This window comes from Helianthus annuus, chromosome 3 (assembly GCF_002127325.2).
Source record: "Helianthus annuus cultivar XRQ/B chromosome 3, HanXRQr2.0-SUNRISE, whole genome shotgun sequence".
In the NCBI taxonomy this organism is placed as follows: Eukaryota; Viridiplantae; Streptophyta; class Magnoliopsida; order Asterales; family Asteraceae; genus Helianthus; species Helianthus annuus.
Window position 1 is genome coordinate 98,144,013 of NC_035435.2, and position 20,572 is coordinate 98,164,584.

Here is a 20,572-nt window from a genome sequence, read left to right on the forward strand (position 1 = left end):
GGCACAATCGGCACAGGGACGACTATCGCTCAAGTCCTCGCTAGAGTTGGAGGTAACATCGGGAACAACGGAGTTGTTTGAATGCGATCCCAACAATTCTTCTTGGGTATCGTCTTGAGATGAATTAATAAAATCCATCCTAAGTTCTTTTAACCAATTAAGAATTAGATCTTCTAATTGAAATAGTTCATCAAGATGCATTTCTCCTAGAAGGTCTGGTTGAGCGCATTCGAGGGAGAGATAGGGATTATTTTTACTTTCGCCCCTCTTAAGGCTACAGGAAAACAATGGGTCTATATAGTGGGGCTTATAATTTAGAAAATAACATTCTAATTCTTTATGAGAGCCTCCACATATTTGACACCACGTACCATAAGAGTGCCGAAAGTAAAAAGTATCAGTTTCACTCACGTTTGTGTCAGAAATTACCAACCGTCGGGATCTTACCATTCTGTTTTCAGTAACTGAATCTTGGGCATGGGGCATGTTGAGTGGGCACAGCCCCGTGTTCAGCTTACTGTCTGACTTAAAACAGGATTGCCAGTTCCAAAGACTGGGCAAGGGGCGTGTTCAGCGGGCACGACCCGTGCTGAGTTCTGCAAAATCTGAAAAATTACGAAAATCCTAAAAAGAAAAGAAAAATTTAGAAAAACGATTAGGCCGTTGATTCCTAACTTTCTTAAAATACTTGTGTCCCCGGCAACGGCGCCAAAAACTTGATGTGTGTGTGGTGCAATATATTTTAGGTGTATATTTTAAACCCTTTTTACACTTTTTAGCCAAGTTTTAAATTTATAAAACACGATATTTACTAACACTAAACACACATATGGGCAAGTGCACCCATCGTAGACGTAGTATAGTGTTGGTAAGATAGCGAGGTCGTCCAAGGACACAAGAGCTTTTAGTACGGGTTTATCCTCAACGTCTAATTAAATCAAAAGTTAGAAAAAAAGTTTTTAAACTAGAAAAATAAAACTAACTAAAATGTTGAAAAGTAAAATAAAAGTAAAAACAATTAGACAAGATGAATCACTTGGATCCGACTCGTGTATAGTGTAACCTTTGATTATTTCCGCACTTTTGCACATTTTAAGAGATTATCTTAGTTATTGTAGTAGGCCCCTCTTTTGAAGGTGACGTTACCCTCAACCCAGTAGTTTGAGTCAGCAAGGATACAATCCTAAAGGGTCGGATTATTGAAAGATAACTAATTAAGTTATTAATACATAATGTGGTAGGCCCCTCTTTTGAAGGTGACGTTACCCTCAGCTAAGTAGTCTGAGTCAGCAGGGATACAGTCCTGAGTAGCCGGGTTAAAGTTTTAATAGTAGTTTAACTTATGAGGGGATCAAAGAGTTTGGACCCCCGCCATCCAATACCGGTGGGTATTGAAGGAGGTCCTACTAAATTTGACCCAGGTCCTTTGCAGGATCTATACACTGAATAATGGGAAGACTCTTACCAAACCGTTCCTTTAACCCCCGACCAGGTAGCCAACATATCTCCATATAGACCGTGGAGATATGAATGGTGAAAATCTTTTATTTTATATAGACAGTAACATAATGCCAAGACACCACGGACAAACGATAAGGAAGAATCACCTTCAACATATGAAACTTGTTATTAAAGTCATTAATACATAACCAAATAAAAAGTGCGAAAAGATTAAAAATAAAAAGTATTACACTAAACACTTGTCTTCACCAAGTGATGTAAGAGACTTAGGCAAACATGGCCTTGATTGTCAAGAACTCTTACAATCAATCTTGGATCCCAAGATGACTCACACACTCTATGATGGACAATGGATGATGGTGGTGGATGATGGTGTTGTGATGGTGGTGGGTGGTGGGTGAAGTGTGAGAGAGGTGGTGTGCTTAGGGATGAGTTGCAAGTGATCCAAGCACTCCTATTTATAGGCTAAACAGAAGCTCGGGCATGGCCCCGTGTCCATTGGGCACGACCCCGTATCCATCCTTCTCTCTTTCTTCATTAATTGCAGTTTGTCTGCATTAGTTGACCACGCCCCCGTGTCCGCTGAGTAGGACCCCGTGTGCAGAAGCGTATCTGTACTATCAAGATTTCCCTAGATTCTGCGAATCTTAGAGTTGACCACGGCCCCATGTCCGCTGAGCATGGCCCTGTGGTGGGCGATAGAAGCTTCTACAACTTTGTCTTTTCTGTTGACACTTGGGCACGCCCCCGTGCTCACTGTGCACGGGGCGTGTTCAGCCTTCTGTTCTCTTGTTTTGCTTGGGAAGATGTTGCCGGGGGGTCGGGCATGCCACATTTGTTCCTTTTCTTGTATTTATGTTAGATTTTGCTGCTTTTTTGCTTCTTTTGTTCATTTGAGCTCATTTAATCCTGAAAATACAAAAGGAAGACAAAAACACACTTTTTTCAACATTAGCACTAAAAAGGGTTAGTTTTATGCCACAATTGATGTAATTTATATGTTGCGTTTTGTGCACATCAGCAAACATGGCCTTTGATTGTCAAGAACTCTTACTATCAATCTTGGATCCCGAGACTACTACACACACTCTATGATGGATGATGGTGGTGGATGAGGGTGTTGTGATGGTGGTGGAGTGTGGGTGAAGTGGGAGAGAGGTGGTTTGCCAAGGGATGCCTTTGAAGTGAACCAAGCACCTCTATTTATAGCCTGCACAAAAGCCCGGACACGGCCCCGTGTCCACCCACTTTCTCTTTCTTCATTAAATGCAGTTTATCTGCATTAGTTGACCACGCCCTCGTGTCCGCTGGGCACGACCCCGTGTGCAGAAGCGTATCTGTACTATCAAGATTTGCTTGGATTCTGCGAATCTTTGCGTTAACCACGGCCGTGTGGAGCTGGGCACGCCCCTGTGTCAGGGAATAGAAGCTTCTTTTCTTTTGTCCTTTCTGCAGACACTTGGGCACGCCCCCGTGTCCGCTTGGGCACGGGGCGTGTTCAGGCTTCTGAAATCTTGTTTTTGCTTGGGAAGATGCTGTCGAGGGGTCGGGCATGCCACTTTTATCTCTTTTCTTGTATGTATGTTAGATTTTGCTGTGTTTTTGCTCCTTTTGTTCATTTAAGCTCTTTTAACCCTGAAAATACAAAAGGAAGACAAAAGCACACTTTTTCCAACATTAGTACTAAAAAGGGGTTAGTTTAATGGCTCATTTGATGATTTATATGTTGCATTTTACATACATCAGTTTTTTTATTGGTGTTTATTATTAGTTATTTTTATTTTAATAAGTTTTAAAATCTTTATTATTTTTATATCGTTAAATATCGTATTATTTTTATATCGTACCGTATCACATTTATAACTTAATATCGTATTATCGATTGTACGTAACCAAGCATACCAATCTAAACAGTTAAAATAAACAATCACAAATACAAATAAACTGAAACTGTAAATTTAATTACATAATAAATTTGTACATACACAGGCAATTGTTCAAAATACATAAACTGTCAAAATACAACAAAAGTACAACGATCCTAAAGCTATGGATCCTGAGTGGTGCCTGAGGGCCCCGCCTCCGCAGTGCCTGAGGTCCCCGCTTCCTGATCCGAACCGGACTGCTTACCACGCCGGAATGCCTGGATCGCCTCCATGAGAAGACGCTCCATACGGCTGTGAGCAGCGTCCATCCGCGCCTGCATCAGGTCCTCCAACTCATGTAACGCGTGTGCCACAGCTGGATCGAGCTCGTCGTTGAATACGTGCTGGGGGTACTAAGGCACCCCATGTGGCTGCGGCTGCTGTGCCGGAGCACCTAACGGAAATGGAGGCGGCGGCGGAGATGGTGGTGGATCAACGTGGTCACCGTCGTCGTCATCGGAGTGGTCTTCGTCGTCGCCCTCTACGGCATCACTATCTGCCGGCTGACCCTCACCCTGTGCCGGCTCCGGAAGCAACTCCGGTAGCTCGTTTGAGAGAGCGGCGAGGACGAACACCTGCTCGTTCCCTCCTATAAGTCGCAGACCGAGCCTAGGGAAGTCACGTGCATGCCGATCAGGGTAGCACGGGTCAAAAAGCTCGGCTCCACCACGCCCCCATCCAGGAATAATTGGTCTTGCTGGGGAACAAGGCCCAAGGAGACGGCGATACGTGTGATGTACGCCCCCCATCCCCCCTGTACAGCACAAACCTGTCCTGCCTGTGTAACGCCGTCGCGAACCACTGGGCTAGGCAGCGATGGAGGGCGCACCTCTCCCCCCATATAAGACAGTACAGGTAAAAGAGATCCCCCTGAGTGCACCACTCGCGACTCTGCTCGCGTGGTGCTATGGATGTGGCAATAAGCTTGTGCGACGTGCCGAAGCGATGCGTGCTGATCACCTGCCAGAACCTCATCAGAGTCGTATGGGGGGCCATCCATATGTCGTCGGTGTAGATGGGGTGTCTAACTCCTCCACCCTATAAAGGCCGCAGTGCTCGGCAAATCGTCTGAGGGACATCAAATTCCATTGCCCCGCTAGACGAAAGCTAACCTCTATCCACGGGTCGTCCTTGTCGTCATCCTCCTCCGGACGGTCTGCAGGCCTGGGAGCGAAGTCAAAACTCGACAAAAACTCACACGCCATGACCCTGTAAGACGACGTGTATGCAATATCGAACAACCTATCACACAGTGTGGTTAGTATGCATGTCATATACAAAACAAAGAAAAAACAGTAACAAATAGTATACCTCGACCATGGAGTATCGTCTCCGATAAGCTGTCGGGCTCTCGCCGCCTCTGCGACCTCTTTTAGAGCTCCCCAATCGAGGGCACAATGGCCGTCGATCTCCATACGACGAAACTTTTCGCATCTGTGATAAGCCTCGCTTCCCTCCTCGAACCTCAGATAATCATTCTCCAACAGGGGATCCTCTCCAGGGTCAGCGCCACGCCCGCGCCCACGTCCAGCGCCACGGCCGCGCCCACAGCCGCGTTCACGTCCACGTCCACCTCCACCGCCACCGCCACCTCGACTGGCACCTCGACCGCCACCTCCTCGGCCTCTCCCTCTACCAATACTGACTTCCATATCTGCATGATTAAACAATTTTAATCAATTTTTTTCAAAATATAACAAGTTTTATTTAATTTTAAAAAAATATAACACCGCACCTCCCGGGACGACCCCGACTATATATTATAACTATTATCTATCTACGACGTATTATGTTTGGAGGCTCGTTACGGACCTACACGCGATACGAACGTTTCGACTAAAAAAATAAAAAAAAACTATATATTTACGACGTCTTAGGTTTTGACGCTCGAAATGGACCTAATCGCGTTACGTACGACCCGAACGGTATATTATAATTATTATCTATCTACGACTTATTAGGTTTCGAGGCTCGTTACGGACCTACGCGCGATATGGACGTTTCGACTAAAAAAAACTATATATTTAAGACGTCTTAGGTTTTGACGCTCGAAATGGACCTAATCACGTTACGTACGATCCGAACGGTATATTATAATTATTATCTATCTACGACGTATTAGGTTTCGAGTCTCGTTACGGACCTACGCGCGATACGGACGTTTTGACTAAAAAAATAAAAAAAAACTATATACTTACGACGTCTTAGGTTTCAACGCTCGAAATGGACCTAATCGCGTTACGGACGACCAAAACGGTATATTATAATTATTATCTATCTACGACGTATTAGGTTTCGAGGCTCGTTACGAAACTACGTGCGATACGGACGTTTCGACTAAAAAATTAAAAAAACTATATATTTACGAAGTCTTAGGTTTCGACGCTTGAAATGGACCTAATCGCGTTACGGACGACCCGAACGGTATATTACAATTATTATCTATCTATGACGTCTTAGATTTCGACGCTCGTTACCGACCTACACGCGATACGGACAGTTCAAATGTTCTTGAAAAAACACTGAAAATATGAACCGATACGATGCGTATAGGCTGATACGTATCGTATCAGTTCAAATGTTCTTGAAAAAACACTAAAATTATAAATCGATACGATGCGTATAGGCCGATACGCATCGTATCAACCCATGTGTTCTTGAAAAAAAATTGAAATTTTGAACCAATACGATGCGTAAAGACCGATACACATCGTATCGATTCAAAAGTTCTTGAAAAACTCCCCAAAAACCGCCAGTTTTCAACCCAAAAATCACACTAAACCTACCACTAAGATGCAAAATTGAAAACGTTAAAATGTTGAGGGTTTGGAGATGAATATTGTACTAGTCTTCGATCTTGAAATCTCGACCGTATGACGACCGTATGTATACCACCGTATGTGTGTATTTGTGTGTATTTTGAGTTTTGTTTGTTTTTGGATCGTATCAACCCCCTGTGTTTTAAGGGGTTATATCTTTTTCTCATTCTATATGAATCGTATAGATCTATACGATGGATAGTAAATTACCAATATACCCCTGTTTTTAAATAAATTCAGAGGATAATACGCATCGTATAGATCTATACGATGCGATTTTAAGGGGTAATACGATACAACTTTGGCTTATACGATCGTATATGGCATAGTTTGAAAATTTGGTTTTTCGTGTTTTCCTCGGTTCGACGCGTATACGAGTCGTTTTTTGACGAACTTTCGCATATTTTGTCATTTTATGACGTATGACTTCAACATACGCCCGCGAGTCTTTTCTTGTACGACAGGCGGTTTTTTGTCGCTCATATATGGGTTTACCACCGCCATGATCTTCGATAAGACGCTTTTCCTCACTTGCGGGGGTTGGGTAGACAATTTTTGTTTCACATATTCTAATTGTTTGTCTACATCAACATCTTTCTCATCAAAATTTGATGGGTTCAGGTCAAGTTTTCTCAAGAAGATGTCTATATCTTCGAGCTGAATGACGCAGTCTGCAAAACAAAAAAAGAGCATTAGACAATCATATTAAATTAAGACAACAAAACATTTTTTATAAGTCTACAAGTACCTGTATTCTGCAATCTCTGCAGGCGACAGGCACATAACAACCCGGCACCCGAGTATAGCTGGCAGCCACATGTTGATCCAAATGACCGCAACGTGTCTATTCTCCGTGTTAGCTTGTTTTCCAATAGGTTAAGAGCATGGATGGAAATTTTAAGAAGTAGGTTGCAAAACAAAGGAATCTGAAGGTGGTTGTTCATTCGCTTGGTGCGGCTTTCTTCCAAGGATTTCTTTATTTGCGCATATTGCTTTAGTACCAAGGTGTCCACCTTTTCCACCAGTGTTTCCAGACTACATCTCGGTTTAGTCAGCTGTTTCTTTAATGTAGCATGTGCGTCTTCAGCTCTGTTTGTTGTGGTTTGGAAGAATGTCAGAGTTTGATTGGTTCATGCAGATACGAACAATTGTCTGGAGGTGCTTAACCAGTTATTCCATAGGTAATCAAAAACATCTGAAAAAAAATAACATATTCAAATTATATATCAATTTATATGAATGTATTTACTTCGAGAGAACATACATGGACGTTGCTGATTGGTAAGGTGTCTCTGAAGGTTGAGGACGTTATATTTGTATAACTCTTCGGTAGCGGAATTACAAACTGTTTTCCACTGAGAAATAAAGGCATCCTAATCTTGCATATTAAACGAATTCTTGCAGTGCTTCACAATATTTTGTAAGATGTGCTGTCACACCCTGACTTTTGCGGAAGCGTGATTTGGCGTGACTTGCTTAATATCATTGCATTCAACCATAACAAACAACTATATGATAAATTCAAGATGTTCATCCATTGATTAAGTTTTAAAACATTACATCATCATTGTCTTGAAACATAGACTTAAAATCCGAGTTACAAACCACATAAATTGTTTAGAGTTCCATAAGGACTCATCAAAAGACTTTAGTTAAACCAGGTTTTGAAAGATGTGTCCCGTCTAGGATAAGACACACTAACCAAACCCTAAGTCACGGATGACATCTTTTATTCTCAACATGACTTGAAAATACATGTAGTTTGAAAACATCAACTAAAGTTGAGCGAGTTCATGTGTATGTTTGTGTATAAACCTTTGAAGCATTTGTAAGTATGTTTGTATGTACTTGAAAATCCTGGTATGAAAGCAACAAGGAAAACAGATCACCAATGGTTTGCAAGGCCATTGATATGTGTGAAGTGATGCAGGAAAACTCAAACCCATGGGCCACCCTGGTCCGCATGGGTGTGGGCTCGCTACACCCAAATAGATCTATCACTCATGTCCCTTGGTCCTACAACGAGGATTAATGGCCATAAGTGTTGCACCCACCACTCACATGATCAAGTAGTACCCTTCCTTAGCTAACCATACCATGTATAAAACGTTGGTAAACAATTGTAACATGTATTTCATCCCCGAAGTTATAAAACTGAAAACAGTTAAAAGAAAAGGGGGACATGAACTCACAGTTTTGCGTTCTTCGAATCCGCCTGTAACTCAAAGTTTCCCCTGGTGTACACGACTACCTACAATGTACTATGGTCTTATTAGACGAGCGGGTCGTGCCTTGACTTAGTATTAATTAGTGCCTTCATCATTATTCCAAGTTATATAATTATTTGTTAAAATAATTAATATTTTAACTTAAATTGTATTTATTAAATTTTGGAATAATTGTTAAACCATATTATTATAACTTAATACTTCCCAAGTATTTATACTTGTATTTCCTTCCAAGGATAAGGTATCTTGTGTATTTTTGCCATGCTTTGGGGTCGTACTCCGGTGTGTATTTATACGTATGAGAATACGTATTTTATTATATTCATTAAGTATTCTTATACTTAATTTCGTATTAATTTTCCGGAATATTATTTCTAATAAAAATTCACATATATTTCCAAAATATATATTCTAAGGAATATTATTTAGAAAAATTATTTATAATTTTTCCTTTGGCAAAAATATTCGTATTGTCATTTAAGTTCCAGAAACAATATATTTTCAAGTGTACTCAAGAAAATATATACCATTCCCAAAAATTATCTTCTAAAAAAATTCCAAGAAAATATATTTTTACTTCCCAAAATAATATATTTTCAACTTGTCAAAAATATGATATAACTTTGTAATAGTTGTAAAAATCATATTTTCATTTCCTTGTGTCCAAAATATTATCTACCAAAATATACATTGTGAACATATTTCCCGGAATATTTTGGAAGTTACATTTATTGTTCGGTTTTCATCAATATTTTGTGTATAACTTGTATATTTATTCCTTGAGATTTTGGTAAAACTTTGGATGGTAATTCTTGGTTTATTTGTGAGTTATATTATTTCAAGTCCTAAAATAATATAACTATTACACAAAGTATACAAAAAAAATCACACATGTGTGTCTTCAATGTGTGTATATATATATATATAGGGGGCCGCTAGAATGAGAACCACCTCGAGTTATAAGAACCGTGAGAACTACTTGATCCGAGGTGAGGTGGACCAATTTTTTTTTCAAAAACGTAGATGCATGTATTATAAACACATTCGTAAAAAAAATTTTAAAAAAATGCCGTGCGTGTAGTTTTTTACACCACAAGTTTATGGTTTACGAGTTCCGTAAATTTACGGAACTCGTAAACCATAAACTTGTGGTGTAAAAAACTACACGCACGGCATTTTTTTAAAATTTTTTTTTACGAATGTGTTTATAATACATGCATCTACGTTTTTGAAAAAAAAATTGGTCCACCTCGCCCCGTACGGTGTGGTTCTCGCGGTTCTTACAACTCGATGTAGTTCTCATTCTAGCGGTCCCCTATATATATATTCTAAATATATATCTAGCCACTTTTATTTATAAAAACCAACTTCCAACACTTATATTTTTGTAATAAAATTTATGGCAAAGTTTATATGGAAAACTCATGGTTAAAATACACTTGTAAATATTTGTTTAAAAATATTTTTCTAAGTGTTAATATTTTTAGAAAATTTTGCCATAGTTTCCCCTAAAAATGGAGGTTTCCATGCTTTCAAGCATATCATTTTCTTTTGAAAAAATCATCACAATCAATTTACAATCAACTCTAAACAGCTTACTCTTACCAATCTTGCCAAAAATATGCATTTTCTACTACTTCATGAACTTGAAAGTTTATAAAAGTTTGTAGTAACTTGGTAGTGTGTTTAGTGAGTTAAGTTACCCTTTAAAGTGTGGTTGTTTATTAAAAACATCATTCTTGAAGGATTTAGATGTTAAACCATATTATTGTAATTTAATACTTCCCAAGTATTTATACTTGTATTTCCTTCCCAAGGATAAGGTATCTTGTGTATTTTTGCCATGCTTTGGGGTCGTACTCCGGTGTGTATTTATACGTATGAGAATACGTATTTTATTATATTCATTAAGTATTCTTATACTTAATTTTGTATTAATTTTCCGGAATATTATTTCTAATAAAAATTCACATATATTTCCAAAATATATATTCTAAGGAATATTATTTAGAAAAATTATTTATAATTTTTCCTTTGGCAAAAATATTCATATTGTCATTTAAGTTCCGGAAACAATATATTTTCAAGTGTACTCAAGAAAATATATATCATCCCCAAAAGTTATATATCTTCTAAAAAAATTCCAAGAAAATATATTTTACTTCCCAAAATAATATATTTTCAACTTGTCAAAAATATGATATAACTTTGTAATAGTTGTAAAAATCATATTTTCATTTCCTTGTGTCCAAAATATTATCTACCAAAATATACATTGTGAACATATTTCCCGGAATATTTTGGAAGTTACATTTATTGTTCGGTTTTCATCAATATTTTGTGTGTAACTTGTATATTTATTCCTTGAGATTTTGGTAATACTTTGGATGGTAATTCTTGGTTTATTTGTGAGTTATATTATTTTAAGTCCTAAAATAATATAACTATTACACAAATTATACAAAAAAAAATCACACATGTGTGTCTTCATTGTATATATATATATATATATATATATATATATATATATATATATATATATATATATATATATATATATATATATATATATATATATTCTAAATATATATCTAGCCACTTTTATTTATAAAAACCAACTTCCAACACTTATATTTTTGTAATAAAATTTATGGCAAAGTTTATATGGAAAACTCATGGTTAAAATACACTTGTAAATATTTGTTTAAAAATATTTTTCTAAGTGTTAATATTTTTAGAAAATTTTACCATAGTTTCCCCTAAAAATGGAGGTTTCCATGCTTTCAAGCATATCATTTTCTTTTGTAAAAATCATCACAATCAATTTACAATCAACTCTAAACAGCTTACTCTTACCAATCTTGCCAAAAATATGCATTTTCTACTACTTCATGAACTTGAAAGTTTATAAAAATTTGTAGTAACTTGGTAGTGTGTTTAGTGAGTTAAGTTACCCTTTAAAGTGTGGTTGTTTATTTAAAAACATCATTCTTGAAGGATTTAGATGTTTACAACTTGCAATCATATTTTACAAAAATGTTTCCTTATGAATTTTTTTTGTTACACAAGTGCTTCTACACTTGTTTAACCACCAAAAATAGTGTTTGTTTATGTAAGAACCAAGTTTTAACAAAACTTGTATTTTTAACTCGGTTTCTTTAGAAATCACCCATGAAATTTCTAGATCTACGAGTATCACAACTTACTTGATCATCATTTTACAAGAAAAACAATTTATACTTCAAGTTCATGATTTACATAAGGATGATCTATTGATTTCTTAACGTAATCATCCTCTCATCTTGCTAATTCATATTTTTAATCATGATCTAGCAAGATCATACGATGATCTACATCATTTACACAAGCAAACAACAATCATCAAGTATAACAACACATAAATAACATGATTTCTTATAATTTTAAGCTTATGTTCATGTTTCATGCTTATGATCTTTAGTGTTCTTCTAGTTTAACTTCATGTAACATCTTTTAACCACCAAAAATAGAAGTAAAATTGAAAGACCATGGTTCTTACCACTAGCTCAAGGCTAGGGATGACCAAGAGGAGAAAACAAGTGGATAAAAGCAAACGGTGAAGGTCCTTGAACTTCCGTAAGCTCCAAGCTCCTTTGTGCAACCTCTAACACCCTTAGGTATGTATGGATTGCTTGGGAATCAATTGAAAACAATGGATGTGTGGTGAGGGGGCTACGACTGTGAGATAAGGGGAGGAGGGGAGAAGAATGTGGGTGTTGAGTCGTGAAGTAATGTGTAGGTGAAGACATCTTCGTTACTTATAAACACCAACTTCTCAAGAATTAGTGTATCTTATGCTTCAAAAGGGGGAGCAAGATCTAATTTAATATTGCAATAAAATCCACATTGTGGAGGCTACTTGGGTCGTGAACTAGGTGTGTGTGTGGGGGGGGGGGGGTCTAGCTTAGGTGCTAACCATTTAGTTATTTAGTAGTTCAATTCCAAGTATCGGTTACGTGTTTCAGTTATTAGATATTTTTAGGAGGAGTTATGATAATTGGGGATCATAACTAGCTTGGAAACATTAAAACAATGCTTCTAGTGTAAATTTGGTGTTTTGGGTAGTGTCCGGTTGTTCGGTTAGATACTAGTTTGTTAAGGTGCTAAACTTGCAGTTTAGTGTGCTTTATGTACCCTTTTGTGACACTTTTGATTCCCGACACTTAGGAAAGCATTTAGGACCATTTAACCATTTTTCTGCATGTTATTAGATTGTTTAAATGCTGAATTTTGCAGAATTCTGTAGTTTAAGTGAGTTTTAGGCACTTTCCGGCACTTAAACTATCTCTAGGAAGGCAGTGTTATGATCCTTACTTTCCTACACACTATACTAGTGTAAGACTTGGTTTCTGGCTCCTTCTGTGTCTTAATACAAAGTCTGTCTATCTGCTGAACTCTGTCAGCATTTTTCTGATTTGTCTGATAAATGTGCTAACTGTGTTTCATGCATCAATAAAGTCCTTATGCAGTAATGATATAACATTAAGCAATATGTGATGCACATGTATGTATATGGCAGTAATCATAAAGCAATTCAAGTCATAAATTGTAAATCAGCACAGTCATTAATCATTAATCATTAATTATTGTCTAATTAATTATACGGATGCATGCAAATTTGACAGTTGTCATATGTGGAACCTGCATAGATATCTGTGTGCGCCAGGGAATATTTTTCTACAAGCGTTTATCAGTGTCTGGTCCTTGTCCGTTAGAATTACACGAGGCTCCATGCACTCGTGCAGCATAGACCTGACCCTCTCCTTAACCCAGACGTACGTTGCCTCCTGCTCGTTTGAAAGAAATGCATGCGCAACACTGAAGGTTTGTTTTGTTGACGTCATACCTACAACTTGCAAAAATGGAAGATTGTACATGTTAGTCTTGTAGGTAGCGTCGACCATAAGCACATGCGGGAATGCCTTCCACATTTCAAAGGACTTCGCGTGACAGAAAAATACATGCTGAACGACGTTGGTGGAAGGTTCCGCCTGTATGTAATAGGTCATCTTTTTTTCCTGGAGAATTTGTTCCAGTCACTCACTGCATGGGAGACGGTTTTTTCTCGAACTTCGCGGCCCTAATCTTTTGGCGAGCGTTATGTATGTCTTTCGGAACACATTTGTTCTCAGGGTTCTGTTCGGTTACGGCCTTCCAGATTGTATGGGGTTGTATGTCTTGATCTGTCAGCTCTTGCACCAGCCTAAACTCATTAGGAGTAAGCCTCCTGGCATACACGTAACCCTCTAGATATTCAGCAGGGCCGTGGTTGTGTGTCTCGTTAAAATTTTTGTTCAGATAATCTATCCGCCAAGCCCGACGACTTTGGTCGAGATGACCTATCACCATAAAAGGGCACGCACATTTTTTGCTGCCGGTTTTCCTAACCGTGGCCTTACTCTCATGCACGCCGCTACGACAACATTGGAGCCACACCCGGTGATCCTTGGACCGTCTGGTAACAATAATGTATCCGTTGGCTAAACCCCTTCGTTTTATCCAACTTTCCAAATCATCGCGGGATAAAAAATCCTAAAAATATAACAAGTAATTTAAAAAAATATAACAATTTTGAATGTACTTTTTTAAAAATTCTTAAAAAAATAACAATTTTAATTAATTTTATAAAAACATAACATTTTAATTAATTTTATAAAAACATAACATTTTTAATTAATTTTTTATCCTATTTACAAAATATAACAATTTTGAATGTATTTTTTCTTTACAATTTTTATTATTGTGCAAATTATTATTGTTTTTTTATTGCGAGAAACGTGCGAATTGTTGTTGTTGTTGTATATAAAATACAATTAATGGATCTTAAAGTTGCTAAAAGTGTTAGTTAATGATAGAAACGTAACATTTAATCGGTTTTACAACTAAAGAACATTTGATTATCTATAATACTATATAGTGGGAATGCCCGCGCGTTGCAGCGGGTGTCAAGACTTATAATGTCTATTACGAACTATAACCCATTCCGGGTTTCTGATGTTTTATTCCATTGAATGAAAAATAGTCGTAAAACCTATAAGATCACAAACATGTAATGAAAGTCTAGAATTTTCATATTAAGAGCCAACAATTTTGGGAAAGGGAGTAGTTATTAATCATATTTCACTAATAATTAATAAATTAACAAAATATTATAATAACCAAACCTTTTGGTTCTGGGTCAATCCAATCTGACACTCATCTTGCCACCTCTCGGCTAGATGTTTTTTAACCTGATTTGATATTTCGAGAACTATGAGTTCAGCAATGCCTCTGCCAGCAAGAAAAAACAAGAGCTAAAACTGAGAGACAAAAGGAAAATAAAATAAAGCAATTAAAATGAACTAATAAAAATAAGTAGAATTATCCAACCTCACCAGCTCCAATGAATAAAAATTTGTGTTCTGCCAAAGATTCGCCAACTAATTTTAGTGCAGAAATAAGCCCTGCAAGCACCACTGATGATGTCCCCCTAAAACAAAATAAGAAGACCTTTAGCTAAGGGTGGTAATTTGAACCATATACTTACATAGGGTCGATCTGCATTGTCATTTCATACAGGCATCCCTAAGTCAAACTGAAAAAAAATTGATATAAGAGGGGGACGTATATCTAACCCATTTGACCCGCCCCATCTCGCCACCGCTATTTCGATTATGAGACCATTATGATGTTTGTCATGTGAATTTTTGTATCACTTTGTCATTTTCTCATTTGAATTATCATTTGACATGACATGATTAGAGAGACGGCTAATATTATTTATTTTATACTTGTAAACAAAATCAATTCTTCATTCAACGGAATCTCGATGAAATTACAATTAGAAAGCATATTTATATTTTGAAACCATCACTTTCTAGTTTATTTGTTTTAGTGAGTTTGGTTGTAAAGTTCTAAGAATAAAGCGTGAGTTTAATTGTCTATCGATTCTAACTAATATGTATGTGCCATTGTTCATAAATATATATACTAACGTGTGTGTAACTAAAGGAAACAAAAAGAAAGCTTACCTGAATCATGAAGGGAAAAAAGCATCAGATCCGCAGATGTGGAACTTGTTGGTGATGCCTTGATAGTTTCCGTTGTGTGGCATTTGGTGTGGTGTGCTGTGCGGGTATCGAAGAGCAATGAGGGGAAGAGACAAAAATCGACTACGAGTCATGATTTAAGGGGTGCTCCTCCAATCAAGCATGGTCGATGATTGCTTAGGACCGTTGAACCTCTTCTAAGCTGTTGTACCAATTACCTGTGGAGATCAACATCAACGTGGGGATGTAAACGTGTTTTTTTCTTAAAAGCATCGATTTAGCCCAACTAAGTTGATGCTTTTTTAAAACGTCCCATCAAGACCCAACCAAAATTGTTTTTATAAAGCCACCCGTTTTGACCTGAGCTCATTTTGACATAATCCCTTTTTGACCAAACCTAGTTTGTCCCAAACCAATTCTGACCCACCCATCTGTTAGAAAATGAAAGTAACCAGTCCCTCAATCATATTTTTAGCTGTTACAAATGCAAACCTTGTTTCATCAGCCACTGCTGCAAGTTGTCCCTACAACAGTGCCACCTGGTTGAAGGACTAATCCCGATCATCCATACTTAGCGGGTCATTAGCGTAAATAGTAAATACTTATAGTTTAAGTATCTAATGTATAAAGTAGAAGGGTTAAACTTGTATATCCTTATAACTTGATTTGGGATAAACCTATATATATCGATGTATGTATCAGACAACAAACACATTTCATAATTGATCTTGCAATTCTTTTTATTTTTCTCTCAATTGATTCTCTATATCGTTCATAATCTGGGCAACAATTGGCATCAGAGCATCAGACTCTCTCGCTTTCAAGGATCAATTGATCTTGCTCGATCATTCAACAACCAAGAAAACAGTCAAATCGATTTCTGTGGATCAAGATTTCTTCGCGTTTGAAACTCAGACACGAGTCGACGGTGTCGTATAGGGTTATCAAGTCTCACGAAGATCGTTCACGTGTGCTTTCGGTTTTGTTTGTTTCATCGATCAGGAAAGAACAAGGGCTGTTCTTTTGTGTCAACTGATCGCATATTGTTCTCGTTTCCAAAGACGCTACTCACAAAACGTCCAGGTTCAATTGTTACGAATCTGTTTTGTGTTTTTTTTTTTCCGATCAGGAAAGATTTTTTTTTCTTTTTCTGATTATTGACTTTTAATTCTCATATTAATAGTTTTAAGATTGTCTAAAGATTAGTTGTTTTCAATCCGGATTAGGAACATGTCTAAAAGTTCCTGTGATTGTTTCAAGTCCTAATCTTATTGAATCCCATTAGAATAAGTCACTGTTTGGAATTAGTTTAATTCCTTGTTAGAATTGTCATTACTTAACAAATTTTCATCCAAGTTTGTTAAGATTGTTTACTGGTCCCCGTTAAGAACATGGGTGAAAATAGTGGCAATAAAGAAATAGTTGTTATGCAAAAGGAAAGTGGTTCGTTAAACCATTTCCAATGTCCCACTTTGAAGTCCACAAATTATATAATTTGGGCTATCCGTATCAAGACTATACTTGAGGCAAACAGATTATGGGAAATGATTGAACCAAGTAAAGATACGCAACCAGATGTCAAGAAAGACAAAACTGCGATTGCATACGTGTTTCAAGCCTTACCCGAAGATCTCATATTGCAAGTTGCTAATTGCAAAAGTGCAAAAGAGGTATGGGAGGCATTAAAAACTAGACATGTTGGTATAGACATGGTGCAAAAGGCACGAATGCAAACACTCAAATCTGAATTTGATATGTTGCATATGAAAGAAGAAGAATCTATTGATTCGTTCACTGCCAAGTTAAACAGTATCGTTACTAAGGCAACCAGCCTAGGATCAACATTTGATCAGCCTACGTTGGTACGAAAGTTACTAAATTCCGTGCCTGAAAGGTTTATCCATATGGTTGCATCCTTGGAACAAAATAATGATCTAGACACGATCTCACTAGAAGAGACCATCGGTAGACTTAAGACTTTTGAAGAAAAAATCAAGTCTAAAAAGGGAAGTCATACCGATAGCAATGATAAACTTTTGTTCACAAATCACGACAACAAATTTAGTCGTGAAAAACGGTCTGGTAACTGTGGACAAAAGAAGTTTGAACCATCACGAAATAAATGGCGTGGTGGCAAGTCTAGACAATCTAGAAGAGAGGAAAAATCCTCTTCGAAATCCAATCATAGCAAAGAAGAAAATGCTATGAAGGATACAAGCAATGTAAAATGTTACAAATGCAAGAAGCTTGGGCATTATTCAAATTTCTGCCCTAAAAATGAACCTGCACAAGATCAGTCAAATCTAGTGCAAGAAGATAATGAGCCAACCCTCTTGATGGCAATTACCGATAATAATGAAATCCATCAAGAAGTTTTCCTAAACAAAAAGGAAACTGAAACTGAAAAGGTCATAACTACCCATGAGAGCATGTGGTACTTAGATAATGGTGCAAGTAACCATATGACCGGTACACGAACACATTTCACTGATTTAGATGAAACGGCTAGCGGAAATGTCCGTTTTGGAGATGATTCACGTGTACAAATTAAAGGTAAAGGCTCCATCTTGTTGGAATGTAAAAATGGAGATCAAAAGATTATCTCGCAAGTTTACTACATTCCAAGTCTCAAGAGTAATATCCTAAGTTTGGGACAATTAACAGAAACTGGGTGTAAAGTGGTAATGGAAGATAACCTATTGATGGTATATGATCAAAATCAAAAACTCCTAATGAAGCTTATACGTTCAACCAACAGATTATACCACATGAAGTTGAATATTGGTACACCCGTTTGCTTGTTGGCAAACTTAGAAGACCAAGCATGGTTATGGCATGCTCGGCTGGGTCACCTAAATTTTGATGCAATCAAAACCATGACCCAGAAACATTTGGTTCAGGGAATTCCTCGTATAAAACACGAAAGTCAAATTTGTGATGCATGTTTAGTAGGCAAGCATAACAGAACTCCATTTCCAAATCAGTCTAAGTTCAAGTCTTTGGAACCATTGGATCTAATCTATGGAGATCTATGCGGTCCTATATCACCATCAACTCACGCAGGAAAGAAATACATGTTTCTTCTGGTAGATGATTGTACTAGATACATGTGGGCCTATTTTCTTAACTCTAAGGATCAAACCTTTGAGATTTTCAAAGAGTTTAGATTGATGGTTGAAAACGAGGTTGGAACCAAGTTAAAAATGTTTAGAAGTGATAGAGGTGGAGAATTCACATCAAATGAATTCTCACAATATTGCAAAATTAATGGCATCTCTAGGCAACTTACAGCACCATACTCCCCACAACAAAACGGAGTAGTAGAACGACGAAATAGAACTATAATGTCGACTACTAGGAGTATGCTGAAAGCATCAAATATGCCTCAAATTTTTTGGGGAGAAGCAGTTAGACATGCGATTTATGTTTTGAATCGGGTGCCCACTAAGGCACTAATAAACTGCACCCCATATGAAGCTTTGAAAGGAAGAAAACCAAAACTTGATCATCTTAGAATTTTTGGTTGCGTAGCTTATGCAAAAGTTGCGTTGCCACATCTAAAGAAATTGGATGATAGAAGTACTAAAATGGTGTACTTAGGCAGCGAACCAGGATCAAAGGCGTATAGATTATTTGGTCCTGTTTCAAAGAAAGTTTGCATCAGTCGCGATGTCAAATTCTTGGAAAATGAATCATGGGATTGGAGTAAATACTTAGAAGATTTCAACCATGAGGAACCTGAGTGGACAAACTTCACTATTGAAGATATTCAAGTTACTGATCCACCAGTTGTGCATGAAACTCAAGTTGAAAACAATGAATTTGAAAACACAAATGGCAATGAAAATGAAGATGAAGACCCTCTATCACCAAATTCACTTCACACTCCATCACCAAACACCTATGATCCAAATTCACAAGGATCCATTGAATATACACCAGCTTCAGCAAGTTCATCTAACCCATTTGATCACACAGCTGTACGAGGCTTTCACCCTTTAACAGAAATATATGAAAGAGCACCGGAGGTTGAGACAAATGAGTTACTATTGGCCGAAGATGAACCTAAAAATTATAAAGAAGCATCGGAAGATGAACAATGGATTGAAGCTATGAAAGTGGAAATCGATTCAATCAACAAAAACAAAACGTGGAAGTTGACCACTTTACCCAACAATCAAAAGGCAATTGGCCTGAATTGGTGTTTAAGACTAAACGTGATGCAAGTGGAAAGATCATCAAACACAAGGCACGTTTAGTTGCAAAAGGTTATGTGCAACAACACGGGATAGACTTTGATGAAGTCTTTGCTCCTGTAGCACATATAGAGACAATTCGTCTGATTTTGGCTTTGGCAGCCTATAATAATTGGGAAGTACATCACTTGGATGTAAAATCTGCTTTCCTACATGGCGAACTCAAAGAAGAAGTATCTGTTTCGCAACCAGAAGGTTTTGTGAAACCAGAAAATGAAGGGAAGGTATATAAACTTTCAAAAGCACTATATGGACTAAGACAAGCTCCGCGTGCATGGAACGTTAAGTTAAATCATACCTTAAAGTCCCTTGGATTTCAAAAGTGTTCTTTGGAACAAGCAGTCTACACTAAAAGAAATGAGACTTCAACTTTACTAATCAGAGTCTATGTTGATGATCTAATAGTGACTGGATATCCAAAGAAAGAAATAGATCATTTTAAATCTCAAATGGAAGAGAAGTTTGAAATGAGTGATCTAGGGTTGTTGGCTTACTATCTTGGTATAGAAGTCACCCAAACAGGGGGTGAAATCTCTATTAAACAATCCGGCTATATAACCAAGATTCTCAAAGATGCAAGAATGTTGGATTGCAATGACACCAAGATACCAATGGACCCAGGAACTAAGTTAACAAAAACCGAAGGAGGAAATTCAGTTGATGCAACAGAATACAGAAGCTTAATCGGTTGTTTAAGATACTTGTTGCATACAAGGCCAGATCTCTGTTATTCTGTTGGTTTACTTAGTAGGTTCATGCAAGAACCTAAAGAACATCACCAAAAGGCTATTAAGCAAGTGCTACGTTATATCGAAG